General features: G+C 38.2%; 1 long non-coding RNA gene across 1 annotated transcript in view; it reads left to right on the plus strand.

Moving 5' to 3' along the window:
• LOC123926715 overlaps positions 1 to 25,089 on the plus strand; it is an 81,306-nt gene that overhangs the window by 5,663 nt on the left and 50,554 nt on the right. Inside the window, exon 2 of the long non-coding RNA XR_006815303.1 lies at positions 6,415 to 6,578. This is a non-coding gene — a long non-coding RNA (uncharacterized LOC123926715). The remainder of the gene's footprint in view (positions 1 to 6,414; positions 6,579 to 25,089) is intronic.

Here is a 25,089-nt window from a genome sequence, read left to right on the forward strand (position 1 = left end):
GCATTGTTTCATTCACCCAGCTCTTTTTTATAACATACAAAAAAGGTCTCCTATGTGTCATATCCTACCACATATCTACCGAATTAGCATGGTCATGACAGTGGTAAGGGAAAAATTCTATGACGAGAAAATTTTTAACATTTAAGAAATGTTTTTTACAAATTCTCCCTCTAGCAAGCCCAGCCCTAGTCTGTTGATCTGGATAGGAGAACTACTGTTTAAACTACACTTATCCTGTTTGAAAGAAAAGGAAATTGTGCAGGACAAGAAGTCAGTCCTTTGGTAAAATCCAGGTAGCTTATCACTGTGCTTCTTGTTCATTTGTAGGACTTCACTCTGTCATGAAAGGAGCTTTGATATGTTTGTTATGGATACGGCAGATGGTAATTACACCCATAAATTCATTTTGTGATAATTTTCCCATTATTTTTCTGGTCACAGAAATTAGCAATCCGTTTTGTTTTCTAAGTATCAGAGGATCATTTATTCAGTATAAGTGGTTATTTGTCAGGAGCTTACTCTATACCAAGGACCCCAAAGGTGTTCTGCTTCTCTGGCTGAACACTGAATGATACACCCATTGTCATGTATGATTGAGAATTGTGATACAAGTAAATCCCAAAGCAAAATTAATTAGAATATTTGGATGAAATGTGCAGAAGTTCTTGACATTATTATCGAACTAGCAAAGTACAAACATTTATTTTATACAAGATAAAAATAACTTCATACAATAAATCCTTCATTGTAACAGGTCTGTTGCAGTTACCTGACCTCAGATAAACAGGGCATGGTCCCCTAGAAAATTCTATAAAGGTGAGAGTTCACTTCAACAGGGAGAGACACCAATGTTACACAAAAGGAATCAATCACAGTGACTGTACAGGAAATGACCCTAGCAGGAAAAGAAAAAGTCTACTTTTATAAGGCCACTAAGACCTCACCTATCTATATTCAGGCTACTGGGCAGAACAAACGCTTGCCAGTCTGAGGGAGAAATTCCTAAGCCTCCATGAAAAATACCACATGGTGCCTGTGGAGGGTGACTCAACATCTGGGAGGAGTAATGCAGCATGGAAACTTCACTGAAGTCTGGAGATGAAGGTTTTACAAATGTGCTCGGCAAAAATATACTGGGGCAGAAAATTATTCACCAGCAAAGGGGAAATGGCATCCTCACAGCGGAGTTCTAGGAGACAGGATCCCAACAAGAGGAGACACGATATTGGGCCTGCCATGGCAACACTATCCAGGCAACAAGGATAATATGGCCCATGCCTGTGGTTTCCAGCCTTGCCCAAGTACTCTGTCTTTGAAGCACAGTCATAAAATAGTCTGGGATGACTTTAAACCACTGTGATCACTTTTTGTTTGTATAATCTTTGTGGCTATTTCCCTATTCCTTTACTAAACTTTCAGCTTGATAGATTGTTTTCTAATATGTTTAGGGTTTATAATGGAAGTCACTCTCCTAACTGGTGGAAGGAGATACTGACCAGCTTTGTATGTAGAGGAGACACTGCTAAAAGGGAACCTCGTCCTTAGTTTCACATCTCCTAGGTAGAGATCCTAGTACAGTATAGTACCCTAGCAAAGACAAATTCCTTGAAGGCATGGACTGTATCAAGTCATTAGCTTGTCTTCTGGACTCTACAGGGCCCCCTTGATGGCATGCCTGTGTCTGATTCATCTCCAGCTCTCATCAGGCCCCTGGAAGTAGGCTAAGCACACAGGAGCACAGTATGTTAATTCAAATGTTCCTTTGTAGAATGAACCAATGAAGAATCTTGGCAGCCTAGAAAGAATACTGAAAATTTTAGATGCTTCAGCCAATGTGAGCTATATGTAATAGTCTTAGCCAAACACATTTATCAAACACTTGGAACTCAAACTTAATACCTGAGTTTCTAGTGAGTTCCTGAGGTGCAACAAATTACAAATCAAGACATTTGGCATATTGTCTTGGCTGGGTGGTCAAATATTTACCCCCAAAAGCTAGGAAATCACTGTCTTAGTTTTTGGTTCCATGAAATGGGGATGTTAGGCTCATGTGGTTGTTGCTATGGTTGGCTGAGACACTCTATGTGAAAATGCTATTAAAAGTACTGAGAACTGTATAAACATTAGGACTGTTGTCTTATTTTACAAATGCCAGATGCCGAATTGATTATTTGCTTGTCTGTGTCTCCTACATTTTTACATGTGTAAATATATGGACAAATAAAAAATGAGGAGAAAAACTACTTAAATAGTAGCCAGACCAAATATTTTTAGTATTCTTTACTATGCTTCTAAATATTTAATAGATTATTAGTAGATGCAAACATAGAAGACACTATTTCACATTTGCATGTTAATGAAAAATCATGAATTATACATTATTTGCTGTGTGGAGTAGTGGCAACAGTATTCATTTTTTATGGCCATAAAAACTTAGATTGTCTCCTGAAACACACATCAAATCCCCTTCTGTAATAGTGCCAGAAAGATCTGCAAGCTTTTTAAAACCATCTCCAGCGAAATTAGATAGATTTGTTTGTGCCGCTTTGCAACACGTTAGTGTGAAAGTTCATTTGAAACAAAATAGTTTTAATAATGTCATTACTAATGTATATTTGGTCATCACTAAAAAATGAGGTTTTAATACGAATGCTTCATTTTAATAAACGGCAGAGGAAGCAAGTTGCCCTGAGTCAGCAGGAAGTGGTTATACACCAGAGAACAGTCTGATTGTGTTAGATTCGTCCAGAACACTGAACAGCCCAGAGACGGTCCAAGAAAAAAACAACTGGCTTTATTCAAATGATTAGGCTTACTGCAGCTCAATAGTGAGATTCACACATTCTCCTATTATTTCTTGACCTTGTGCCAAAAACTCCCACTTACAGTAATAATTAGAATTAGTGTTTCCAGTGCATGCCTCCATCTTCCTAACAAACAGTAAAAAAAAAAGAAAAGAAAAGAAAAGGAAAAAAAAGTGGTGCTTACAAACTATGCAGTTAATGAAAATTTTCTTTATTTTGTTGGATTAACACAACTTAATTTTCCTAACTCTTTACCATTATGACAAGCATGTATACCTTCTGCTGCTAAGTCACAAGTGCCGTCGTCACCAGCAATGCCAGTCCTCTGGCCTCGAAAGGAACCAGTGTTTCTTTCTGCCTCTCATTACATTCTAAAGAAATTCCTTTTATTTTCCTGGTCAGAGCACGTATGTAAAGCTGTCTTTGACTGCTGTCATTCTGGGCTGTGTGCATTTTTTGTCAGTAATAGGAAAACTGTAAATATTTCAAATATTGAATCGCAAATGCTGGAATTAGCATATAGTACGAATTATTATGCCTACTATTTTAATGAGAGGCACAGTGTGTGAGAACCATTTGTGGTCTGGGAGGGCCAATGAAACCTTCATGGATGTCGGTGAAATGGTTCTGTCTACAGACCCATTGGAACTCTTCACAAGGCTTCCCGTTACGCCCAATCTAGGCTGCCACGAAGGAAATGGTGAGAAGGGAGTCATGTCATATTTATGCATTTAGTGATTCTTGTAGCACTGTGGTTATTACCACTCACAGAAGCCTAACACATACATCCAAGGAGTTTACCATTAGTTGGCAGGACCTAATGGGAAATCAAATAGAAATCACAAGGTGTGAAAAACAAACAGGATGAAAATAATCAGAACTTAAAAAATATATATTTAATAAAATAAATCTGATTGCAAAGCCAAGTGGGATCTGAATTCCTTGTAAGAGATGCCACTCAAGATTGGAATCCTAAAAACCTAAACCGGACCCCACATCTCTGCCACTATGTGATTTTATTCTGCCTTGATGAGGCATCCAGTTGGATTGGGAGAGAATAAGTGAGGAAAATAAAATCTCTATTTCAGTCTCCTGGACTTGTTGTCATGGATAAATGAATGGAGATAAGTCTGTAAACGTACATGCCACATGTTGATGATATCTGTTGAGCTCGTGGCAAGAGCCTGCATGGTAAATCCATCCCCTCATTCCGCTGCTTCCCAGGGAGGCCTCCCATGGCTTCACATAATACTTGGTAGCCAGGTTCTTCGCATGGCCCACAAGTCTTTCCACAACCTGGGCTCTGCTGCTCTCTCTGGTATGACCCAATACATGTGACAGTCACACTACCCTGGGAATGGGCCAAGATCATTTCCATCTGAAGGCTTTTTACCTGCAAGACCCTTCGTCTGCAAGTCTTTTCTCCCAGGTGTTCAAGTGGCTGGCTCCTCTTCCTTCCAGCCCAGTCACATTTTACCACTTCAGCTGGTCTTCTTTAGCCTCTAGCTAAGGTGTCTTCTCCCACGGTATTCTCTGCCTATTGTCTTCTCACAATCTATTTTAAAGTCAGCACCTAGAAAAACGCCCGGCTCACAAAGGGGATTCACTAACACTTGTCTGAATGATGGTGGTTGGTAGTTCACTGGGAGGGACAGAGAATGAGAGGGCTCAGCTGGTGTTCAAAGACCCTGACTACTTCCCTCTTTGTAAACTGTCCCAAATCTGTCCCCTGCCCTCATCCAGTGGTTCCTAACCTTTCCCTACCCCACCTGCCCAGGATCCCTACTCTATCTTTTTTTCTTCTCCTCCTCCCCCTCCTCTTCCCCCTTCTCCTCCTCCTCCTTCTTCTACTTTTTAAAGATTTTATTTATTTCTTGTCAGAGAGAGAGCACAAGTAGACAGAGGTAGAGAGAGAAGCAGGCTCCTCACTGAGTAAGAAGTTTGATGCAGGACTCGATCCCAGGACGCTGGGATCATGACTTGAGCCGAAGGCAGCCGCTTAACTGACTGAGCCACCCAGGCATCCCTCTATCTTCTCTTCTAAGATTAAAAATAACAGTAATGATAAGTGAGCACTAACATGTAGCTAAGTATTTCACATATACGATCCCATTTAAATCTTTAGAGCTTTTTTACTTTAGAGTGAACAGAGAGAGACTTAGAGAGATTATATCATTTTTGACGATCTCACTCCAAGAGGCAGAGCTTATTCTCAAAGGTAAATGGACCAGGCACCTATGCTCTGTACAGGATGCATCATCCTGCTTTCTGTACAGCAAAGCCCTTACAGACAGTGACTCCTACTCTTGCTTCAACACACCTTGGCTTGCTTTTGCTCTATTCTGATACCCCCATCCTGGGTGATGAATTGATTGGATTATTAGAGAAATGAATCAGGTAGATCATGCTCATGTTTTCCCATGAAGGTACATATCTTATCAGAAGCATTCTGAATACAAAATAACTGACGAGGTACGCACCAGATTGAGGATCATAATAACAGCTTACATTTATGGAGCACATAGTCACTTGAAGCTTCAGGACAACTCCGTGGAACGGGTACTGATTTTACTCTCATTTTTACCAATGAGGAAATTGAGGCATGATGGAGTTTGATTATTTGTCCAAGTCACACAGCTAGCAAGTGGTGGAGCTGGGATTTGTGCTTACTCACGTGACTAGAAAGACAGGCTGCTTAATCACTCTGTTAAAGTAAACCACTATGAGAGAGAGGGAAAGCTGGTTTATTTAGCCTACATATAAAACTCACCTTTAACAGCAACTCATTTTTTTCCATGGAACATCTGGTATAAGACGAGCTTTTAAATAAATCACTTTCCATTTCTGGCAATGTTAGTTAGTGTTTTCATCTTGTGATTATATTTAATATTAGAATGACTTTTAAAAAAGAGCAGAGTCTTGGATAAATAATCTATTTTTCATTTGATAAAGATGAGCCATCAAGCTAACAATATCATTAATCACCTTAATATATCTATCACCATCAGGTTCTCTAGAATTGTTTCTTTCTCTGTTGAGGAGAAACATAGGAAATAAAGCAATCATGTCATAACAAATCATGCAAAGAATTCACTGTTTCCAATTCAAAGTTTTTTTGTTTTTGGTTTTGTTTTTTTTTTTCTTTTTTTTTGGTTACTGTTGTTAAGATCTCAAATTGTACATATTTTAGACATACAATTTCGTTAAGCCACACTAGTTTAAATAAGGGAAGATTCTTATTTAAGGAATTCCTTTATAAAGAAGTGAAAATAGTTGTATATAAACCCCTAAGTACAGGCAGTTTTGTGAGGGTTACTTCATTTAAAATGAGACATTCTTTAAAGAAAGTCAACCAAAAGGAAGGAAACAAAAATATGACAGGGATTTTGTGGATCAGACATTTTAGTAATTAACCACTAAACTTCCAGATGATAAGGCAGAAAGCAAGATATGTCTTGGAGAAATTGCTCTCTGGAGAAAAAGGGAAAAAAAGGATTTTGAGTTTGACGGTACAACCTTGTACCAGCACAGATTTCTTCTCCTGCTGGTTCAAGGAGTTCTAAGCACCCTTCTGTAAATCATCATCTCACATCTATTTATTATCTTCCAGCTCAGTGCACAATACTATCTGTTACACATGGATACCAGCAATAATACACAAGGGGCTCTGGCATAAGAGGCAGCAAGCTCTGTGCTCATCTGCGTTCTGAGTCTTATACTGCAATGGAGTTTCTGCTCACGCCGTAGCCACCATCAGCCGCAATTAAAACAAAGGTATTATGTTTTTAGTATTTATTCCTCTGATTTTACCCATGCAATGTGATGTTTGTCATCCGGTGCCATATGAAGAGAGAAACTGTTTGACTGCCTTAGAGTAGCACAGGTTGAGAACTTTTTTTTTTTTTCTTTTTCTTCTTCTTTTTTTTTCCCCCTTGCTGTTAGAGTGGGCAATTCCATAAGACTTTGGTAACCTATGTTACAAGATTCTTGTACACATAGTAGCACTGTTTCTGTTCAGTGGAGAGCTAAAAATACAATGAAACTCACATTCCCTCCAGAACGCTACCAAAATGTTAGCTATTACTGCAGAAGAGGAAATCAGACTGCGTGGAACAAAAAATAACTTTAAATGTATGATATGTTGCAGTGATTCTCAACATAGGCTGTAAGAATCACCTGGAAAGCTTTAAAAAATACACTCAGGGGCCACCCATGGGAGATGCTGATTCAATTAGTCTGGGGTGGGGCCCAGACACTTGTATTCTTTTTAGAGCTCCTGGGATAATTCCAATTTGCAGGCAGGATTGAGAACAACTGTTATGGGAGAAAGAAACTTCAGAGCACAATTATTGCTTTAGTGCTAGCACACAGTTTATTTATGAGACTGAACAAATCTTTCAATTTCTTTGTGGTTTCATCCATCATACAGAGTTGTCATATGACTAATTAGACCATGTAAGCGAAACTATTTTGATAGGCATAAAATATTATAAAAATATATATTTTTCAAATCTCTGAAATCAAGGAATCCTGAGGCGTACTGAGTTTTTAGACCCAGGAAATTTGTCTGCAATCAAGAATATCCTTTTATATCTCTTAACCTTATATCCTTACCTATGAAATGGAAACAATTTATTCAACTTACAGCAGGAAAAAGGAGGAGATAAATGCTCCTATCTTTATAAAAGTGAAAGGATTAAAGAATAATATATTTAAGGTGCAATATCAATCCATTCTGTTTTGGTTTTGTTTTGTTACCTTTCTTTCAAAAATTCTCTGAGGATCAAGTGAGTTCATTTATGTGAGAGCACATTATAACTATAATTTATTATCGTTATGCTGTTATTATTGTTATTATGCCTCAATTTCTATAACTGTAAAATGAGAATATTGAACTAAATCATTCTAAAAATGTCCTCCAAACACTAAAAATCTGTAATTCTTAAAAAGGCAAAATTGTACAACCTCTGTCTTCACTTGCTTCATGTTCAGTGTGTGTGTGTGTGTGCACGCGCGTGCATGCGCACACACGTGTTTCAGACAGCATTAAAGGAAAGAAGGTTCTTGAGTTGTCCAGCCATGAATCCATCACACTTCATGGGCATGTTCCTCTTAGAATAACCTACAGGAGAATTTGGAAGAGTTTACAAATAAGAATCCCTTTCCAGTCTAGAAGCGTAGATGTACCCTGACTTCTGCTGGTTTTAACTTATTACATTGGGTGCTGAGATCAAATTGTGCTTCAAGCCAGAGAGCTAACAGAGCAAGTCCACTGACGAAATCTGCTTTCCAGAATAGCCCACAGAGGCCCATGTTGCTGTCCTGTGACTCACTTAGAAACAGAACAGCTAACCTCCTCAAACACGGTGTTCAAATTTCTGTTGCTAGTTTGGGGGAGGGAAACACATTCTGCATTTAGGTCAGCAGTCAGGAGAAGTAACAGAAAAATGCTTCATTCTTTTAGTAGATGTAGCTCTGTGTGGTTTTCCCTGTTCATTGTGTGAATCTTTAAAGAGTCCTCTCTGTTGGCTCATTTCCTTTACGATATAAACATCAGGTTTTTTCCTTTTCGATTTTACATTCTGGAAGAATTGTGAATAATTTTGAGAACAGAGATAACATATTATGTACCCTTAATTCCCTGGTAGGTGTTTAATGAATGTTTGCTGAAAAAAATAAATGGTCTGGGTGGTAACAATATATACCTCAATTTATTAAAATAAATTTCAATGTTAGATTAAGTGACTTAATACATTGTTATTATTATCATCATCATATTATGGTGGACATCTAGGAAGAAGTCCTTTATAGGTAGACAAGTCTCGACTAGAGACTTCTTTCCAGTAGTCTCTGCTACTGGTCCAGAATTTTCTCCTCCTAAGAGCTAACAGTTATTATGCTCCTACTATGTCAAGCCAGGCACTGAGCTAAAACTATTAATCTTCACATGACCTGATGAGATAAAACTATTTTTTTTTCTATGATACAGCAAGGACACCATCACAGAGAAAGTAAGTAACTTCACCTGGACAATATTTGTAAGAATCGGGGTTGGGATTTCATTAGTGGTCACAGATGCTAGAGCCTGCCTGCCAGATGATTGGGGTAAAGCACAGGGAAATATAGATTTTGGGAAACCTGGATTCTAAATCTTGCTTTTTTTTTTTTTTTTTTTTTTTATACCAAGCTAAGGAACCTTGCCTGTGGCAAGGCACTGTGACTATTTCCCCACCCATAAATGAAGGATAGCATTTAATTCTGATGTTCACTATGGTCCCTTTTGACTCATATTTTGTTAATTCTATCACATGTGTCCAAATGAGCTTTATAAACTCAACAGGAAAGGGAATCATAGTATTTCTGATGGTATTTCCTAAAAATTCATTTGCAAAAGGTGAACAACAACAACAAAAGCCCTTTTCCACATAAGTGACCAGGGAGTGCGGGGCTGCCACCACCTACTGGAAAACCAAATGACCCGCTGAATCAGTCTGGTTTTAATGAATTCACCATCACTTTTTAAATCAGTTCATTATGGGAGCAATTTGTAAAATTACTTTCATCTTTTTTTCAGCCCTCTTGGGTTTTTATCCTTTAGTTCTTTTGCCAGTTAGATAAATAAAGTTACTTTCCAGAGCTGCTCAGGCACATCTTTCAGGTATCAGAACAGGCAGAGGGAATCCACTTTGTAGCTCGTTTTTCTGAAGGCAAGCCCCCCTGTCCCCTCAGCTAAGGAAGATACTCAACACATTATATCTGAAGGGATGCATTCAGGAAAAAATATGACTCCACGAGAGGGCAGCCTTTGTTACACGGAATGCTTCTTACCAGGCACCATAGGTATGAGATCATAGTTGTAAATATTAGCCAAGCACTCTCCAAAGCAGGAATGAGTGAGTGTGTGCTGTGTGTGGAAGTGTATGCAGACAAGGGTGCCCTTCCAATGGCAATCTCTTAAAATTGCAATTAATTAAAGGGCAGGAGCCCTGGCTTCATACCATGTCCTTAAGTCCAGGCTCTGCTCCTTACCAGCTACAGAGCTTCCCATAAGTCTTATCTCTCCGAGTCTCTGTTTCATTATCTACAAAATGAGTATCTGGACAAAAATAATCTCTTAAATTCCTGTAGTTCTAACATTCTATAACTCTGATTTTTGCTAGAGTCCAGAATTTGAATTTATTCTGCTATCCTAGATATTGTCACAAAAGTCTCATTTGTTAGGTCAATTTCATACAGTTCAGAATCTCATGCTCACTGAAAAACATATGGAAAAAAAAACCCAACAAGTCTTATTCCTCTCAGTCAAGTTTAAGGATGAGAAACTAGAGTGCAGATGGTTCTCCTGGGTAAACTGCAGTGCGCCTACATTGCCCTGGCTTGGAATCTTCTTCTCTTGGGTCAGAACCAGACCGTTTTTCAGAGGAATTCAATTGCCTTCTGCATTTCATCTGAATTATATTTGAATGGAAAAAAATCACAAATATAACCCAAGAATTAATTTTTTTTTCTGCTAGAAGACAACAAACTGTTATAACTAAAAGACTATTTTGGCTCCGAATCAACTTTATTTCTTGTCTTTTTGCTCTTTTGAAAATTAAAAAAAAAAAAATCTTATTTCCAGCTCATAAAGTAGCATGAGTTCTTATTATTCCATACATTAGAAGTCAACTGGTAATTCATACAAATTAAATTAGTGATTTTGCATTTAATTTACTGATGACAAACTATAGGATTCAGCAGTTTTGCTCTGATAACCTTTAAAATGTATTAATTCCATCACTGATTTACATAGGCCTTTATTTCCCACTGCTACCGCTTCATTCTCCAAAGCAGAAATGCCCCATGGTTTTTCAATTTGTTACCTAATCAGCACAACATATTCCTCCTTTTCTTCTTTTTATATTGTCACCTAAATTTGAGACTTCAATATTTGAAGAAATTGCACCAAGAAATCTCACATGGTTTTTCTATTTCTGTGAACCTTTAAGGGAATAAACAGAGAAAAATTATTCCACTGAACTAGGGGTGCTGCTTGCAAACACAGTGGTCTTAAGATGATTGCATTCAAATGAATTTTTTTTCAAATCATGGTACTTGGATATTACAAAAACATTTCTACAAATCCACCTAAAGCTCCTAATATCAATATATCAAAAACTCTGGGAACTATACCAATGGCAAGTATTGGAGTTCTGAAAAGAAGTTGCCCAAGGTGATTCTAATGAGGCGTACTGTGTGACAAAAGCCACTCTCTCTACTGTCTAAAGGCCCCCATTCTGGCTCAGGAATAAGGATGTATATTCTCGCCAGGCTTATCTTTCTTTATTGTTATCTCCAGGCCAGAGGACCCCAGATATAATGGGGGGTGGTTCCTGAGTTCAGAAAGCTGAGCTTTGCTTATTAGAACTCCAGTTTCTTTAACCTAATATAACATATGCTTTTTAATCTAGTTAAAGCTAACAAACAAAACCTCCTTCAAATTTAAGATGTTTTTGGAAGTGTTTGTCTTAATAAAGGCAGTGAAACCGAATCATAAATTGACAGTGCAAACATGCCATTTTTCCAAACTCAATTCAACAAAAATACTCATCTCACAGAGAGAAAGGATGGCAAGGAGGATCTAAGAACTACCAAAGTACCCACCAGAGATTTCTGGTGTTCCCTGTAGGGGCTGTGGAATATTTGGCTGAACCAAGATGGTTGACACAGGGCACGAGAGTTTGGGAAGAAATGAAAGTGCGTTTGAAGCTTTATACTGAGAAAGTGGAAAGAGGTTTGGCCATTTGAGTTGAAATATCCATGTACTGATATTCCTTGAAAGTTCAACAAAAAGAACCTTGCAGGGGAACTCTTCTTTGGGGGTTGCACTAGGGAATTCTGTTTTAAGTACAAAATGCAAAGACAAATAGGATAACAGCATGAAGGAGATGTAGTATTACATAGTATATACACAGATGTAGTATTACATAGTATATAATACATAGTATTACATAGTATATAATACATAGTATTACATAGTATATAGATGTAGTATTACATAGTATATATATGTATATTATATAGTATATAGTATTGCATAGTATTACATAGTGTAGTACATAGTATTACATAGCATATATATAGTATTACATGGTATATATATATTATAGTATATATATGAATACATATAATATTCATACAAAATGATTTTATTTGAAGTCACCTTATTCTTTTGATTGCATTGTACTCATTATGTCTATACTTTGCCATGTTAGAGTTCTCCTAACATCAACCTGTGAGGTAGAAGTATATGATGTCCTATAGAGTTTTTTATAATGAAATAAGATATAAAATCATATAGCCTATAAACTATGACCTATATATTACTAAAATTATTTTTTGTATATATTTCTCATCAACTGTACCTTCTTGTGTAAATGTTTGCATTTTCTTTTTAAACTGTTTTATAAACAATCCTGTACCTTTTCCTTAATGTTTATTTTATTTTGAAAGAGGTTCGGGCTCTATTTATTTGCTGATATTGTATGACATTTAAGCCAAACTTGGTTTACTAAACTTTCTCTTTTATAGTTCATGTTTTCTGGTTTTGTTGCTATTCTGAATGAATATTAAACCCTGCCTTTTCATTTTCCATTTTCCAAATGAACTCTCTTGATTATTACCCTTTTCTCATTTCTTCATCTTGCATTTTGCAGTCCCACATTTCTGTTATGATTAAATGGACAAAGACTATTCTTAGAATTCAGTTAACTAGAATGTCTAGTTCATGAGGTCAGTAAATTTGTCCCCAGTTCCTCAGTATTGTCATTGTTTCTCTAATTTCTAGGACAGTGCCTGTCACAGAGTAGGCAGTCAAAAAATATTTTTGAAGGAATTAATTATGAAAAGCATTCTTAAGATCAGTTGACCACAAGTCTTCCCAAGGTGGATGCAGCAACAGCACCAGCCCAGATGGTCTGCACTAAGATGAGCCTGGTGGGGTTTTGCCTAGTGGAGATGGAAGCAGTCTAATGAGTCCTATCCCAGGTGGGATGCTAGAGGTCAGAGTCTGCTTAAACTATCATTTTCCCAAGAGTGTGGATCAAGTGCCAGTTCTTAGCCTCCTCCTATATGTTCCATCCTGCTGTTATTAAGTGGGCATGGCCCCTTAATTCCTAAGGCATGGCCATGGAAGAGCTGTAGACTGTGATTTCACTGATCATAAGGTGGATAGAGAAAAATCTAAATAACAAGATCACATCCTATTTTTGAACCACACAAGTGACTTTTAAAATATTACTGAAAAAAACAGGGGTGCCTGGGTGGCTCAGTGGGTTAAAGCCTCTGCCTTCGGCTCAGGTCAAGATCCCAGGATCCTGGGATCGAGCTCCACATCAGGCTCTCTGCTCAGCAGGGAGCCTGCTTCCTCCTTTCTCTCTGCCTGCCTCTCTGCCTACTTGTGATCTCTGTCTGTCAAATAAATAAATTAAATCTTAAATAAATAAAATAAAATAAATTAAAAAAATATTACTGACAAAACAAAAATTACCAGTTAAGTATGGTATTTGTTAAAGGAATTAGAAATAAGCCACTAGCACAGATAATTATTTAAAGATTGCACAGTAAGTTCTCAGCCCAGGAGATCTGGATATTTATTTCACTGAAAAAAACAATGTGTGTATGAAATGAACCATATTAACATCATCTTAAAAATATATACAAGCCTCATGATGAACGTTTGAAATATTTGCTTTTTATTATTTATTTATTTATTTATTTTTAAAAGATTTATTTATTTGACAGAGAGAGATCATGAGTAAGCAGAGAGGCAGGCAGAGAGAGAGGAGGAAGCAGGCTCCCCGCTGAGCAGAGAGTCCGATGCGGGGCTTGATCCCAGGATCCTGAGATCATGACCTGAGCTGAAGGCAGAGGCTTAACCCACTGAGCCACCCAGGTGCCCCGAAATATTTGCTTTTTAAAGTTACATATTCTAATACAATATCCAACTACTCAGTGCACAAAAGGATACATGACAGTGAAGTATTTGTATTTTATTGAAACTCTTTTTTATGCAGTGTGTGAATGTATTTACTAGAGACTTTAGCCTCTGGGATGTCTAACTGGGAATATTCTGGATATCATTTCCATGTTGTTGTATTAGTTTATTATAGTAACTGAGGTCAAAGTATAAATTTAACACATAGTAAAGAAACATTTCTTTATTAAGGAGATTGAGATCATGGTCTAGTCCTTAAGGAAACTGATTCACAAATAAGAATCCTATATATTGTTTCAACCTTTGCCTTTGGTATTGTATGGAGTCTTGGATAACCATCTCTGCAGCTTGTTTGTCTTTAGTTCCTATATTTGTAGAATCTTTTTGCTACGTAAATTCCACAAGTCAAATTATAAGAGTTCTGTGATAAGATTCTGGTGGACACCAGGACAACGTGTTCTTGCCATAATGAAAAAGGTTTTGGAGGGCTTAAAAGACTAAATATAGTCTACCAGCTATTCTAGATGTGTCAAATTATTACCAGTGTTCTTATGACTGGGAGCAACGGGAATAAAAGCCCTCCTATAATACTGGCAATGTGCAATACTCAAATCTCTAAATACTACTGACTTTTCTAGGATTGTAGTGTACAACTCTGAGTGAAAATCATATATGTTGGAGAACGGCCACTGTCAAAAGAACAGTATAAGCCTATTCAGTACCATGTTTCAGGGTATTCAAAATAGCACAAAATATATTTTAAAAGTGTGAGTTAAGTGCTAATGTAAAAAAAAATTATGTTGTTATGTCAGAGAAATAGAGCATTTATTTGTCTGTTTTAAGAACTCCTACTCATCCTTCAAGGCCCAGTTGTTTCCCTGGTCTATTTTCTAAAGCAGAGGACCTGGGAAGAGAGAACTATACCCTCTTTTTTCATGTCCTTATTCTTTGTATTTTTCCTTATCATAGCCATTACGTGGCTACTTGCCTATTGTCTTTCTCTTCATTTACATTGGCCATACTTAAGCTTTGGGATTTTTAATTTTTTTTTTAAGATTTTATTTATTTGTTAGAGAGAGAGAGTGCATGCAAGCAGGAGAAGCAGAAGGCAGAGGGAGAAGCAGGCTCTCTGCTGAGCAAGGAGCCTGATGTGGGATTCTATCCCAGGACCCTGGGATCATGACCTGAGCTGAAGGCAGTTGCTTAACCGACTGAGCCATCCAGGCATCCCAACTGGGACTTTTTTTTTTTTTAAGATCATACTTATTTATTTGTCAGAGAGAGAGAGAGAATGTACAAGCAGGAGAAGCAGAAGGCAGAGGGAGAAGCAGACTCTCCAATGAGAAGGGAGGCTGATGTGGAACTCAATCCCAGGGCCTTGAGATCATGACCTGAGCCACAGGCAGATACTTAACCAAATGAGCCACCCAGGCACCCCAAAAGTTTGGGATTAAGTCATTTATTCATATTCATGGTGACAGTTGCCTAGCACATAAGAGGCACAAGGTGACTCTAACTTACTGAACACACCAATTTTAGTTTTATCCTCTGAGAAATTTTTTTAAAATATGGGCTGATGCTGTATTGCAGGGATCAGAATTTTTTTTTTTTTTAAAGGCTAGACAAGAAATATTTCTACATCTGTCTGCATCTGGTCTGTTCTGCATCTGGCCTCTGAAGCAACTACTCAGCTTTTCCATTGTAATGCAAAAGCCATCGCGGGCAATACTTAAATGGATGAGCTTGTTTGTGCACCAATGAAACTTTATTTACAAGAACAGACCATGGGCTGGATTTGACCTGCAAGCTCTACTCTGTCAACTTCTGCTCTATCTATTCTCTTTCTACTCCTTTGTCCAAATTTTTCTTTCTTCCTTCCATGTGTTCCCCTAATGCTACAATGAGTTTCTGCCCTCATTCTCTCTTCCTTTTTTATCTGATAAATACTTTCATAACTATTAAGAATGAGTTTGATGAGCCACTTCTTTATGAAATATTTCTTCATCTCCTTGAGAAGCATTGCCTTTCTGTCCTTTGGGCTCCCACTGTGGTTCTACGATGGATCACATCCAAAGACACTTGTGTAAATTTCTGTCCCTGGTTTTAGACTGAATGCCTGGTGATTAGAAACAAGTCTTACCCATTTCCATGTCTTCATTACTTAGCACATGCCTGATACACAGCAGGTACTCAATAAATGTTTACTTAATTGTCAGAAATCATTGACTGTTACCTGGGATACAAGACACAGGCTATAAGAGACAGTTTATAAAACACGAATCTATAATTTCACATAATATAATTTCACTTTTTTTTTTTTTTTTTACATTGCTCTCTCCTCAATATCAACAACTGACTCTTCATCTAACCACTTACATCAGGAAGCACCAGCATTTCGGTCTCTTCCATAGAGATCTCTTTCTTTCATTAAAAAAACATGCAACTGGAATAAAAATGAATTCCAAGTCTGAGGGAGAGCAATTAGCAAAATCAGTGTCTGGGGCACTGCCTGTATATAATTGGACTCACAGACTATTGTCTGTAACAACTACAATAACGATACCTAACATTTACCATGTTCAAGCTACTTTGTGCAAAATAACCCATTATAACAGGCTCAGAGATCCAACAGCAACACACCACACCTCTAAGTCAACTGTAAGTTGTGCCCGTGCTGAATTTTACTGCTCCCGATGGACTGCACTATTCAATATCCTACATCCCACATCTGTGGCTTCATCTTTCAGAACAAAAAGGATATGCAGCGCTTACTGCTTAGTCAAAAGTGTTATTATCAGTCTAGTCAGACTGAAATTTTAGGACAAATTTTAGGACCTTTGAGACTGTGAGAAAGTGTTGAGCTTTTCTTTTCTATTAGTTTTTTCTTACATACTGATGAGCAATGGTGTGATTCTGGCTGGGCCTCCACTATGGAAATGAAATCGATTTTGAAAGCTCTGCTAAGTACTAGCAGCTTGGCACTGTGAAAAGATCTGGAAGGATCTTTCAAGTCTGATTTAAGCCAACACCTACCTCTGAACTCCTTGGACATATCACTTATTTCTAGTTTCTTTTACCACTAGCATTCAGGTGACTCAGTCTATGTGTCTAGTCCTAACTACTCTCCGAGCACTAGACTAAATTTGGACAATATCATAAAGAAACTAATGTAGAACTGATGTAATCTCTTTCTAAAGTCAAACTGCATCTTTAAGATGTTCCTGGGAAAAAAGCCAATTCTGCCTTTCAAATTACAGATTAACTCTGTCACTCATGAGCTAGAAAACACCTCCTGTGTCCTATAAGACTCCCCATTACTGTTAAAATAGGCTCACCATCCTTCTAAGAGAGAGACAGTATAATATTTGTTAGGAGGGGACTCTGGAACCAGTTGGATTGGGTTGTGGTTGCCAGATAAAACATAGGAAACATTTGCATTTTAGATAAATGATAAGTAATTTTTAGTATAAGTCCGTCCAAAATATTGCAAAGGACATATTTATACAAAGAAATTAGTCATTGTTTATCTGAAGTTAAAATTAAAATAGGTGTCCTGTATTTTAATTTGCTAAATTTGGCAATCCTATATTCTACCACCAACATCTAACCTTGGCAAGTTACTCAGCTCTTCTGTTCAAGGAGTGTAATAATGGTGTCTTTCTAATACGGCTGTTCAAGGACTGAAACCATGTAACATTGGAACAGTGTCTGGCATATAGTAAGTGTTAGTGAATTCTACTTTTCTGATCATCCAGAGCAGAGATCAGCAACTTCTTTGTAACGGGCAAGACAGTAAATATTTTGGACTCTGCAGGCCATGTAGTCTCCGTTGCAACTGTTGGACTCTTCCATAAAGCACAAAAGCAGCTATAGACAATCCCTAAACAACTGGGTATGGTTATGTTCCAATAGAAATTTAGGCCATGGGCAGATTTGATCGGTGAACTAAAGCGTGGTCTGATCTAGATTAAAGCCCTATAGTAAATCTTCTACTATCCCTTATTGCATACATCACCTTTTGTTAAAATATTTATTACTGAACTCATCCCCTTTCATTATAACATTTCCTACTTTAAAGAAACTTCTAATAGACCACTATCAGCTACTACTTAATAATTCTAATACTATTTAATAGTAATGGAGTGTGACTCGTTTTTAAAGCATTTCATATGAATATATCCAGTGATATTCTAATTATATATGTATATATATGTCATATAAATCCTCACAACAGCATCATAAAGTAGGTTAATAAAAATTTCTCCATGATATTTCTTGATTTTTTTTTTCTTTTATAGATTCTACTTTTCTTCTATGCATTATCTTTCACTTTCTTCCATGTTCCCCTGCCAGTATCCTATGCTGCAATTTACCTGGACAATTTGCTATACCCTGAATATTCCCCTGTCTTTCCTCTTTATGGATTTCTGCATATTCTCCTCTTATCACGATATGCTTTCTATCCTGTCTTCTTCTCAATAGACTGTATATTCATAGAATTAGTAGAAACAGAAAGATCAAGTTGTTAAAAATTCTAAAAAAACACTTTGCTGTCTCATTTTATAATTGTGTGTATGAATATAGGTATGTATGTGTGTGTATGTATATTCTAACTGGTTTGTACCTTTCTCTTTATTGACTTTGAAGTCATATCACTTCTTTGTCCAATACTTGGGAAATAACAACCAATGTGACTAAGACCCAATTTGGCTTCGTGTTTCTTGATTCCACTCTGATTGCTGTTGTCAATGAATGACTTGTGGCTTAGCACACTAATAGCTCTTCAACAAAGCAGACTTAAAGCCAGAAAGGGGGTGGGGAGTGTTTCTCTAAAGAAAAAAAAATTATAACAGTTGAGAAATTAGAAGCCCTCTCTTATTATTGTATTGCTCTCCTTTCATCCTTAGGCTTCTGATGTTTTCTTTTCATTTCTTCCTTGATGCCCTGAATGTATTACCAGACATTTTAATGAGATGTGGTTAGGTCCGGCCCTGGCCGATAATTAACTCCTTCCCCCCATCAGGCTGTTAGCATTTTAGGGCATTTCTAGCTTCTGGGAATTTAAGTGTGAGGCCCAAGTAAGAAAGTGTATATCACCTGTACAATTTCTAGGATAGGCTGTTTTTAAATCATCAGTGAAGAATTCTACTTAAGAAGTCAACTTCAGATAAATTCTGGGGATGGGGAAACAGAAAGAGCAGGGAGTCAGAGGCTCAAACACAAAGGCAATTTTTAGCCAGCTTGGAAGAAGTCTGATGTGACTTAAAGAGAAGATGAGGCCGGGAGAAGATTGCCACAACAATCACCACAAAGAATGAGAGACATAGAGTTCCAAAGTCTCAAGTGAGACAAGGATTGAAAACATTATCTATAATCCTCCTCATCAGAAAGTAAATTTCACAAAGTGGGATGTGGAGTAGATAAGGTTCAAACTTCCAATATAGAAATCTATTTTTCGTTTAGAAATATAGGTTAAGGCTTTGACAAGTTTTGCCAAATGTGTGCATGTGTTCTGTATCTCCACACCACTCAGAAAGCATTGATTACATGACATTTTGTAATGGTTCAATTAGGTAGCTCAAAATGTCTGCAACATAAATTATACAACAAATATCGCTCAGAGAGTCTCCATTTTGGTTTTAAAAACTTGCCTGTTCTACTCCTTTTCTGTCTTCAAATGACTGCACTTTCGCATGAACAGCACATAACTCTTCATCCTGAACATGTTTTAACGACATCGTCACAGCATTTTCCCGTTACATACAATTTTTAATAGTGGGCTCGCAGACTACTCTAGCAACAATGAGCCCAACTGTCTTCATCTGCCCAAGATAAGTCTTGGAAGGAGAATAGCCATCGTATAATCAGACTTACTCTTCATCCACACCCTAAAACCTTTCTCTGTAAGATGATAGCTGAGGAAGGTGCCACAGAACACAGAGACTGCTGAGCCAAGGGGTTCAGAGCGATGAGACAAGAAGGAAGACTCACAGTTCCCAAATCACAGGTGCCCTTACAGGTGGCAAGTGCTGCCCTGGGAGAGCAACTCACCCCTGCAGTGAGACTGGCAGCACTGGAGGCACAGTGTCCCTCATGGAGATGCGGCCCGTCCCCCTCGCTCCTGCTTTCTCAATCCAATGTGTTGGGACTTCATTGGTAGGTCTCCTGGTTTCCCTTTTCCCTTCTCAGCACCTTCATTTATTTGCTGGGGAACAACCTCTTTCCAGGGGATAGATTCCAATGTGGGGGAAATCAGGTGTCCTGGCCAGTAATGTCTTAACCTAGAGGCAGCCACTTGACACAAGCTAGGTCAATCAGATGGTCCTGGCTTAGAATGTGAATCTGAGTACATGACCCATGAGAGAAATGATGGTGGAGTCATTCATTCCAGCATTCCAGAAGCAGGCTTTCGGCATACAGCTTTACTGTAAGACCACCCCCATACTTGCAGCTTCACAGCCCGTGGAAACACTGCAGCATAGATCCACTCCCAAGCCTGGCATCTGGCCTTTCTATAGGTTCTGTAGGCTTCTAATATCCTTCAAGAATATTCCCTTCTGGGGCACCTGAGTGGCTTAGTGGATTAAAGCCTCTGCCTTTGGCTCAGGTCAGGATCCCAGGGTCCTGGGATCGAGTCCCGCACTGGTCTCTCTGCTCGGCAGGGAGCCTGCTTCCCTTCCTCTCTCTCTGTCTGACTCTCCGCCTACTTGTGATCTCTCTCTGTCAAATAAATTAAAAAAATCTTTGAAAAAAAAAAAAAGAATATTCCCTTCTGCCTAAGTCAGCCAGGATCAGTTTTTCCTACTACAAGAGGGAAACTGACTGGCAAATGCAAGTTGGTTAGAAACTGCTAAGAAGAATTTACCATACTCTCAGAGAAATTTTGTGTGTGGGTGCATGTGTGTCTGAGCGTATGTGTATGTGATGAGGAAAGAAAAATGGGTACACTGGCACTCTTCATCTGGTGATTAGAGAAACTAACATATAGAGGTGAGACAATTTTTCAAGTTCTTCCCTATCCAGGCTAGCAACCTCTATATATTTCTATGCTTCCCCATCAAATTATAAGGAAACATTCATGGGGATATGCTCTGCTGTATAAATGTCTCTTCTCTCTTCAAACACCACCAGGAACTGTTGGCAGCGTCTGCTTGGTTCTTCATACGGCAGACAGTACTAGAAACTTGCAACCAAATGATAGCTTGTTGCCTGCCACTAAGGCCAAAGAAGGTGGAAAATTTTTTTTTAAAGATTACTTATTAGTCAGAGAGAGAGAGAGAGTAGAAGCAGGGGGAGAGACAGACAGAGACAGACAGAGCAGGCAGAGGGAGAAGCAGGATCCTCGCTGAACAAGGAGCCCAGTGTGGGACTCAATCCCAGGACTCTGGGATCATGACCTGAATTGAAGGCAGCCGCTTAACCGACTGAACCACCCAGGTGGCCCAAAGGTGAAATCTTATTAGTGGTTATTGCTATCTCTGTATTCACCCACATTTCACTACCCTCCTTTCTTATGCCTGTCCTCCATAGCTCCCCAGTGTTGGCGAGCTGGAGTTCTTTCCACTAACAGTGTTCTCACCAAACTTTTTTTTTTTTTTTTTTTTTTTTTTTTTTTTTTTTTTTTTCTCACCAAACTTTTAACTCTCCAGGCCAAACCTACTCTTCAAAACCCCAAGCCCAAAACACAAAAGAAAATGAAATTTCAAACTTAAGCACACTCTTCTAATCGCTTTCTCTAACTCTTCCTGCCTAAGTTACTCAAGCAGTCTACTTTAAGCGGCATTTTTTTTTTTTTCTGGAAAAAATTTGATTAAGGAAGGAAAATGTTTAGAAACTCTAGATTCCTCTCAATTTTACCACTAATTGCCACGTAACTCTGAGGGATTCACTAGTTCTAGAAAATGGGAGTGAAAATATTAAACATAAATGAAAGTTTCCTAATGTGGCATCGAATTGCAATTCAGAGAATACGTGGAAAATTCCTGCCCATCTTTGTTGTAGAATGGAAGATGGGAAGTGGGGGAGGGGGGAGCCAACCATAAAAGTATTTATGTAAAAATCAAACAAATCTCTGCTCACTTAGCATTAAAAGAACAGTTTATGAAATACATTTAATATAGTTGCTAGAAACATAAAATAAATACATTATTCTTCAGGAAATCCCTAAGACAATATTAGCAAGATTGTTCGCTGGGCCACATTTCAAAGGTTTCTGTATTTATTTCAGGGAAGAAAGAGCACTAGGTCACTCCTTGCACTTCTAATCCCTATGTGTATCCCCATGTTAAATGTTATATATGTTATGTTAGTGCCATTCTCAATTTTTAAACATAGAGCATGCACTTGTATTATGTTTATATGCTGCATGTAATAATACAATAATAATGATCTTAAATGTACAAGACCAAATCAGTATAAATAAATTATATTTTTCTTAAAAAGGAATTTTGAGAAGTTTCTCCACTATGTTTCCTACTAAATTTAAAACATGCTTGGAGGTGTGATGAATACCTAGACTCCAGGAGAGCACTAAACTTTAACCTGCATGAATTTTGGTGGGAGGTATAAAAAAAATGGGGAAGAAAAAAGTCACAGAACATGGATACAGGTGACCATTGTCTAGATCCTGACCCCAACTAGTGGCAGAAAACCTGACCCCAACTAGTGGCAGAAAACAAGCCCCTGTGTTTATCTGAGACTTGTTGCCCTGAGAAGACAAAAGCACACTGTCGTATAGGAGCCCCAGTTAGCAACAATGATTATGATTTCAAAGGGAAAAGAAGGAAAATTACATAAGCAAAACATTTTCTATGATATCTTTCTCATGATGGTGATCAGGAAATGAATTTTGAACATTATTTACTCTCTGACTCAACCATTTTCATTTGAAGTTCTTAAAAGTGAATTCTGCTCCATGTTTACAAATGGCAGAAGCAAAAAAGGAATAGCACTTTATTCTTACTTTGGAAATTTTAACTTACACACACACACACAACACACACACACCCCCCGCACCAATGTTCTGATAAGTGATAAATGGCAGTCAAGAGTCCCCTCTAGTGCACTCCCCTTTCTCTCCACCTCTATTTCTTGTTCTCCCCTTCCTCTATGCTAATTAGATTTTAGTTGAACATTTCCCAAATTTCTTTTAAATTAGCAATGGCCATAACCACTCCTTCTTCTTTTCCTTCTTTTTTTCCTCCTTCTTCTTTCTCTTATTCTTTGCTTCTGCCTCCACACCTGAATGTGGTATGATTAAGAAATAAGTATAAAATTAGCGGGATGAATAAGGAAGCAAGGCAACTGATAAACAATAAAATTGGAGATCTTGGGGAAAAACAGCGGCCTCCTCATTTATGTCTGTGAGGATTATCCTGAATACAGTGAGCTCCTCACCTTTTATGCGCAGCATGGTTCTTACATCATCTTTCCTGGGTAGTCAAGGTTGCCAAGTTAAACTGTAAATTAATTATGCTAGTAAGCCACTACATAGGCATATTCTGTATTTTTTAAAACATCTAGGAAATTGATTCTAAAAAGCACATGCTGACCAGACACTTGATGGTTGACTGATTGTAGACTGGTCCTATCAATGAACCAAAAGCAAGGTTCATAGATTTATGGATGAATGAAAAATTGTATTACAGAAGGTCAGAGATCTAGAAGATTGTATTATAGAAGGACAAGCTTTTTATTCAATCATTCATTCATTCAACAAGAGCTACTGAATTTATTATATTCCATTTAAAATATTTGATCCTAGAGTAAGATAAGCATAAAGAAGCATTCCTTATCTGTATTAAGGTAAATCCTGGAGGCTTATTCTCATTGATTGTATTAAAATGGCAACAGTTGGGGCACCTGGTGGCTCAGTCAGTTAAGTGTCTGTCTTTAGCTCAGGTCATGATCCCAGGTCTTGGGATCATGTCACATGTTGGATTTCCTGCTCAGTGGGGAGTCTGCTTCTCCCTCTCCCTGAACCCTCCCTCCTGCTAGTGCTCTCTTTCTTTCTCAAATAAATAAAATCTTAAAAAAGGGAGGATGGGGCTCTTGCTTTAGTCACTTTCTAAAGACCCTAGGAGTAAAAAGCTGACACATATATTATCAGAGGGAATCACTAAAGGTGAACTGGGGGCCGTCATCCATAGGGGAACCACTGGTTATCTTGAGAGTCATAATCCGGGCAGGCACTATAGACGCCTCCAGTGAAATCACAAAAGCTTCTATAAGAGAAAGATAGTATTAAACATCAGCCAAGCCCAGAGACTGTGAAGTCATCTTAGAATACCACTTCTCAAAAATGAAGTCTTTTCCTGGTCACCACACCACAACCATATTCGAGGAGAGAGCAGCCAGTGTGAAGGGCTGAGGAGAGGGAACGAGTGAGGAGGTCAACAGGCCCTCTTCCCAGGAGGCCTGCCAGGTAGCCAGTCCCGGGTGGGGAAGAAGGGGACTAGTGGTGAAGTATTGATTAATATACAGGACTAGACATTTCAAATTACTGGACTGAGACTAAAAGAAAGTTTAGGGCTTTTTATTACCTGGATAGTAATGGAAAACTTATGAGATTGTCTATGTTTCTATGGCAAGGTGAGGACAGCTCATACTGAGGACACTGAAAGAGTTACTGAGAGAAAGAAATAAAGATGCTTTTCTGATTCCTCCCTAGGAATCAGGCTCGTTCAATATTTAGTACACAAGCGTACTGCTTCTTCCTAAGGCATGAAATTTTCTTCTTTTTTGAGTTGCTCTTTATACGCTCTCAATTGTACCCATAGCATAGAAAACATGACAAGGTTTTCTCCACAATGAAAATTTCATTTTCACAGTGTATTGATTTATTGCAAGTGTTAATTACAAAGCTGCACAAAATTACTGTCACAAGCGTACACAGTCCCTGAATAGCACAGGACCTGGCCCATGTGCTCCATCTTCTATCTGCAGCATGTAAGACTGGCTGAGAACTATTGCATGAGCAAGAAATTTGAGCAATGCCTGGTATGTCTGTTGAGAAAGAACTTTGCTTGACCTCCTCCCAAATGCTCCTATCCCATTCCATGGGTTAGAATTCTTAAAAGAAGAAGAACAAGAAGGAGGGGGAGGTGAGGGAGGAGGTGGTAGGAGAGGAGGAGGGAGGGAAAGGGGGGGAAGAGGAGGAGGAGAAGCAGCAACAGGGTTTGTAGCTCTAATTACCTTGCTTTAATAAGCAATTAAAAATATATAATATATACATCTAGGATTGGCTACAGGTTAGGCTGCTCCACCATGACCAAAAGAACTGTAATTTAAGCAAAATGAAACTTTGTTTCT

This window comes from Meles meles, chromosome 1 (assembly GCF_922984935.1).
Source record: "Meles meles chromosome 1, mMelMel3.1 paternal haplotype, whole genome shotgun sequence".
Classification (NCBI taxonomy): Eukaryota; Metazoa; Chordata; class Mammalia; order Carnivora; family Mustelidae; genus Meles; species Meles meles.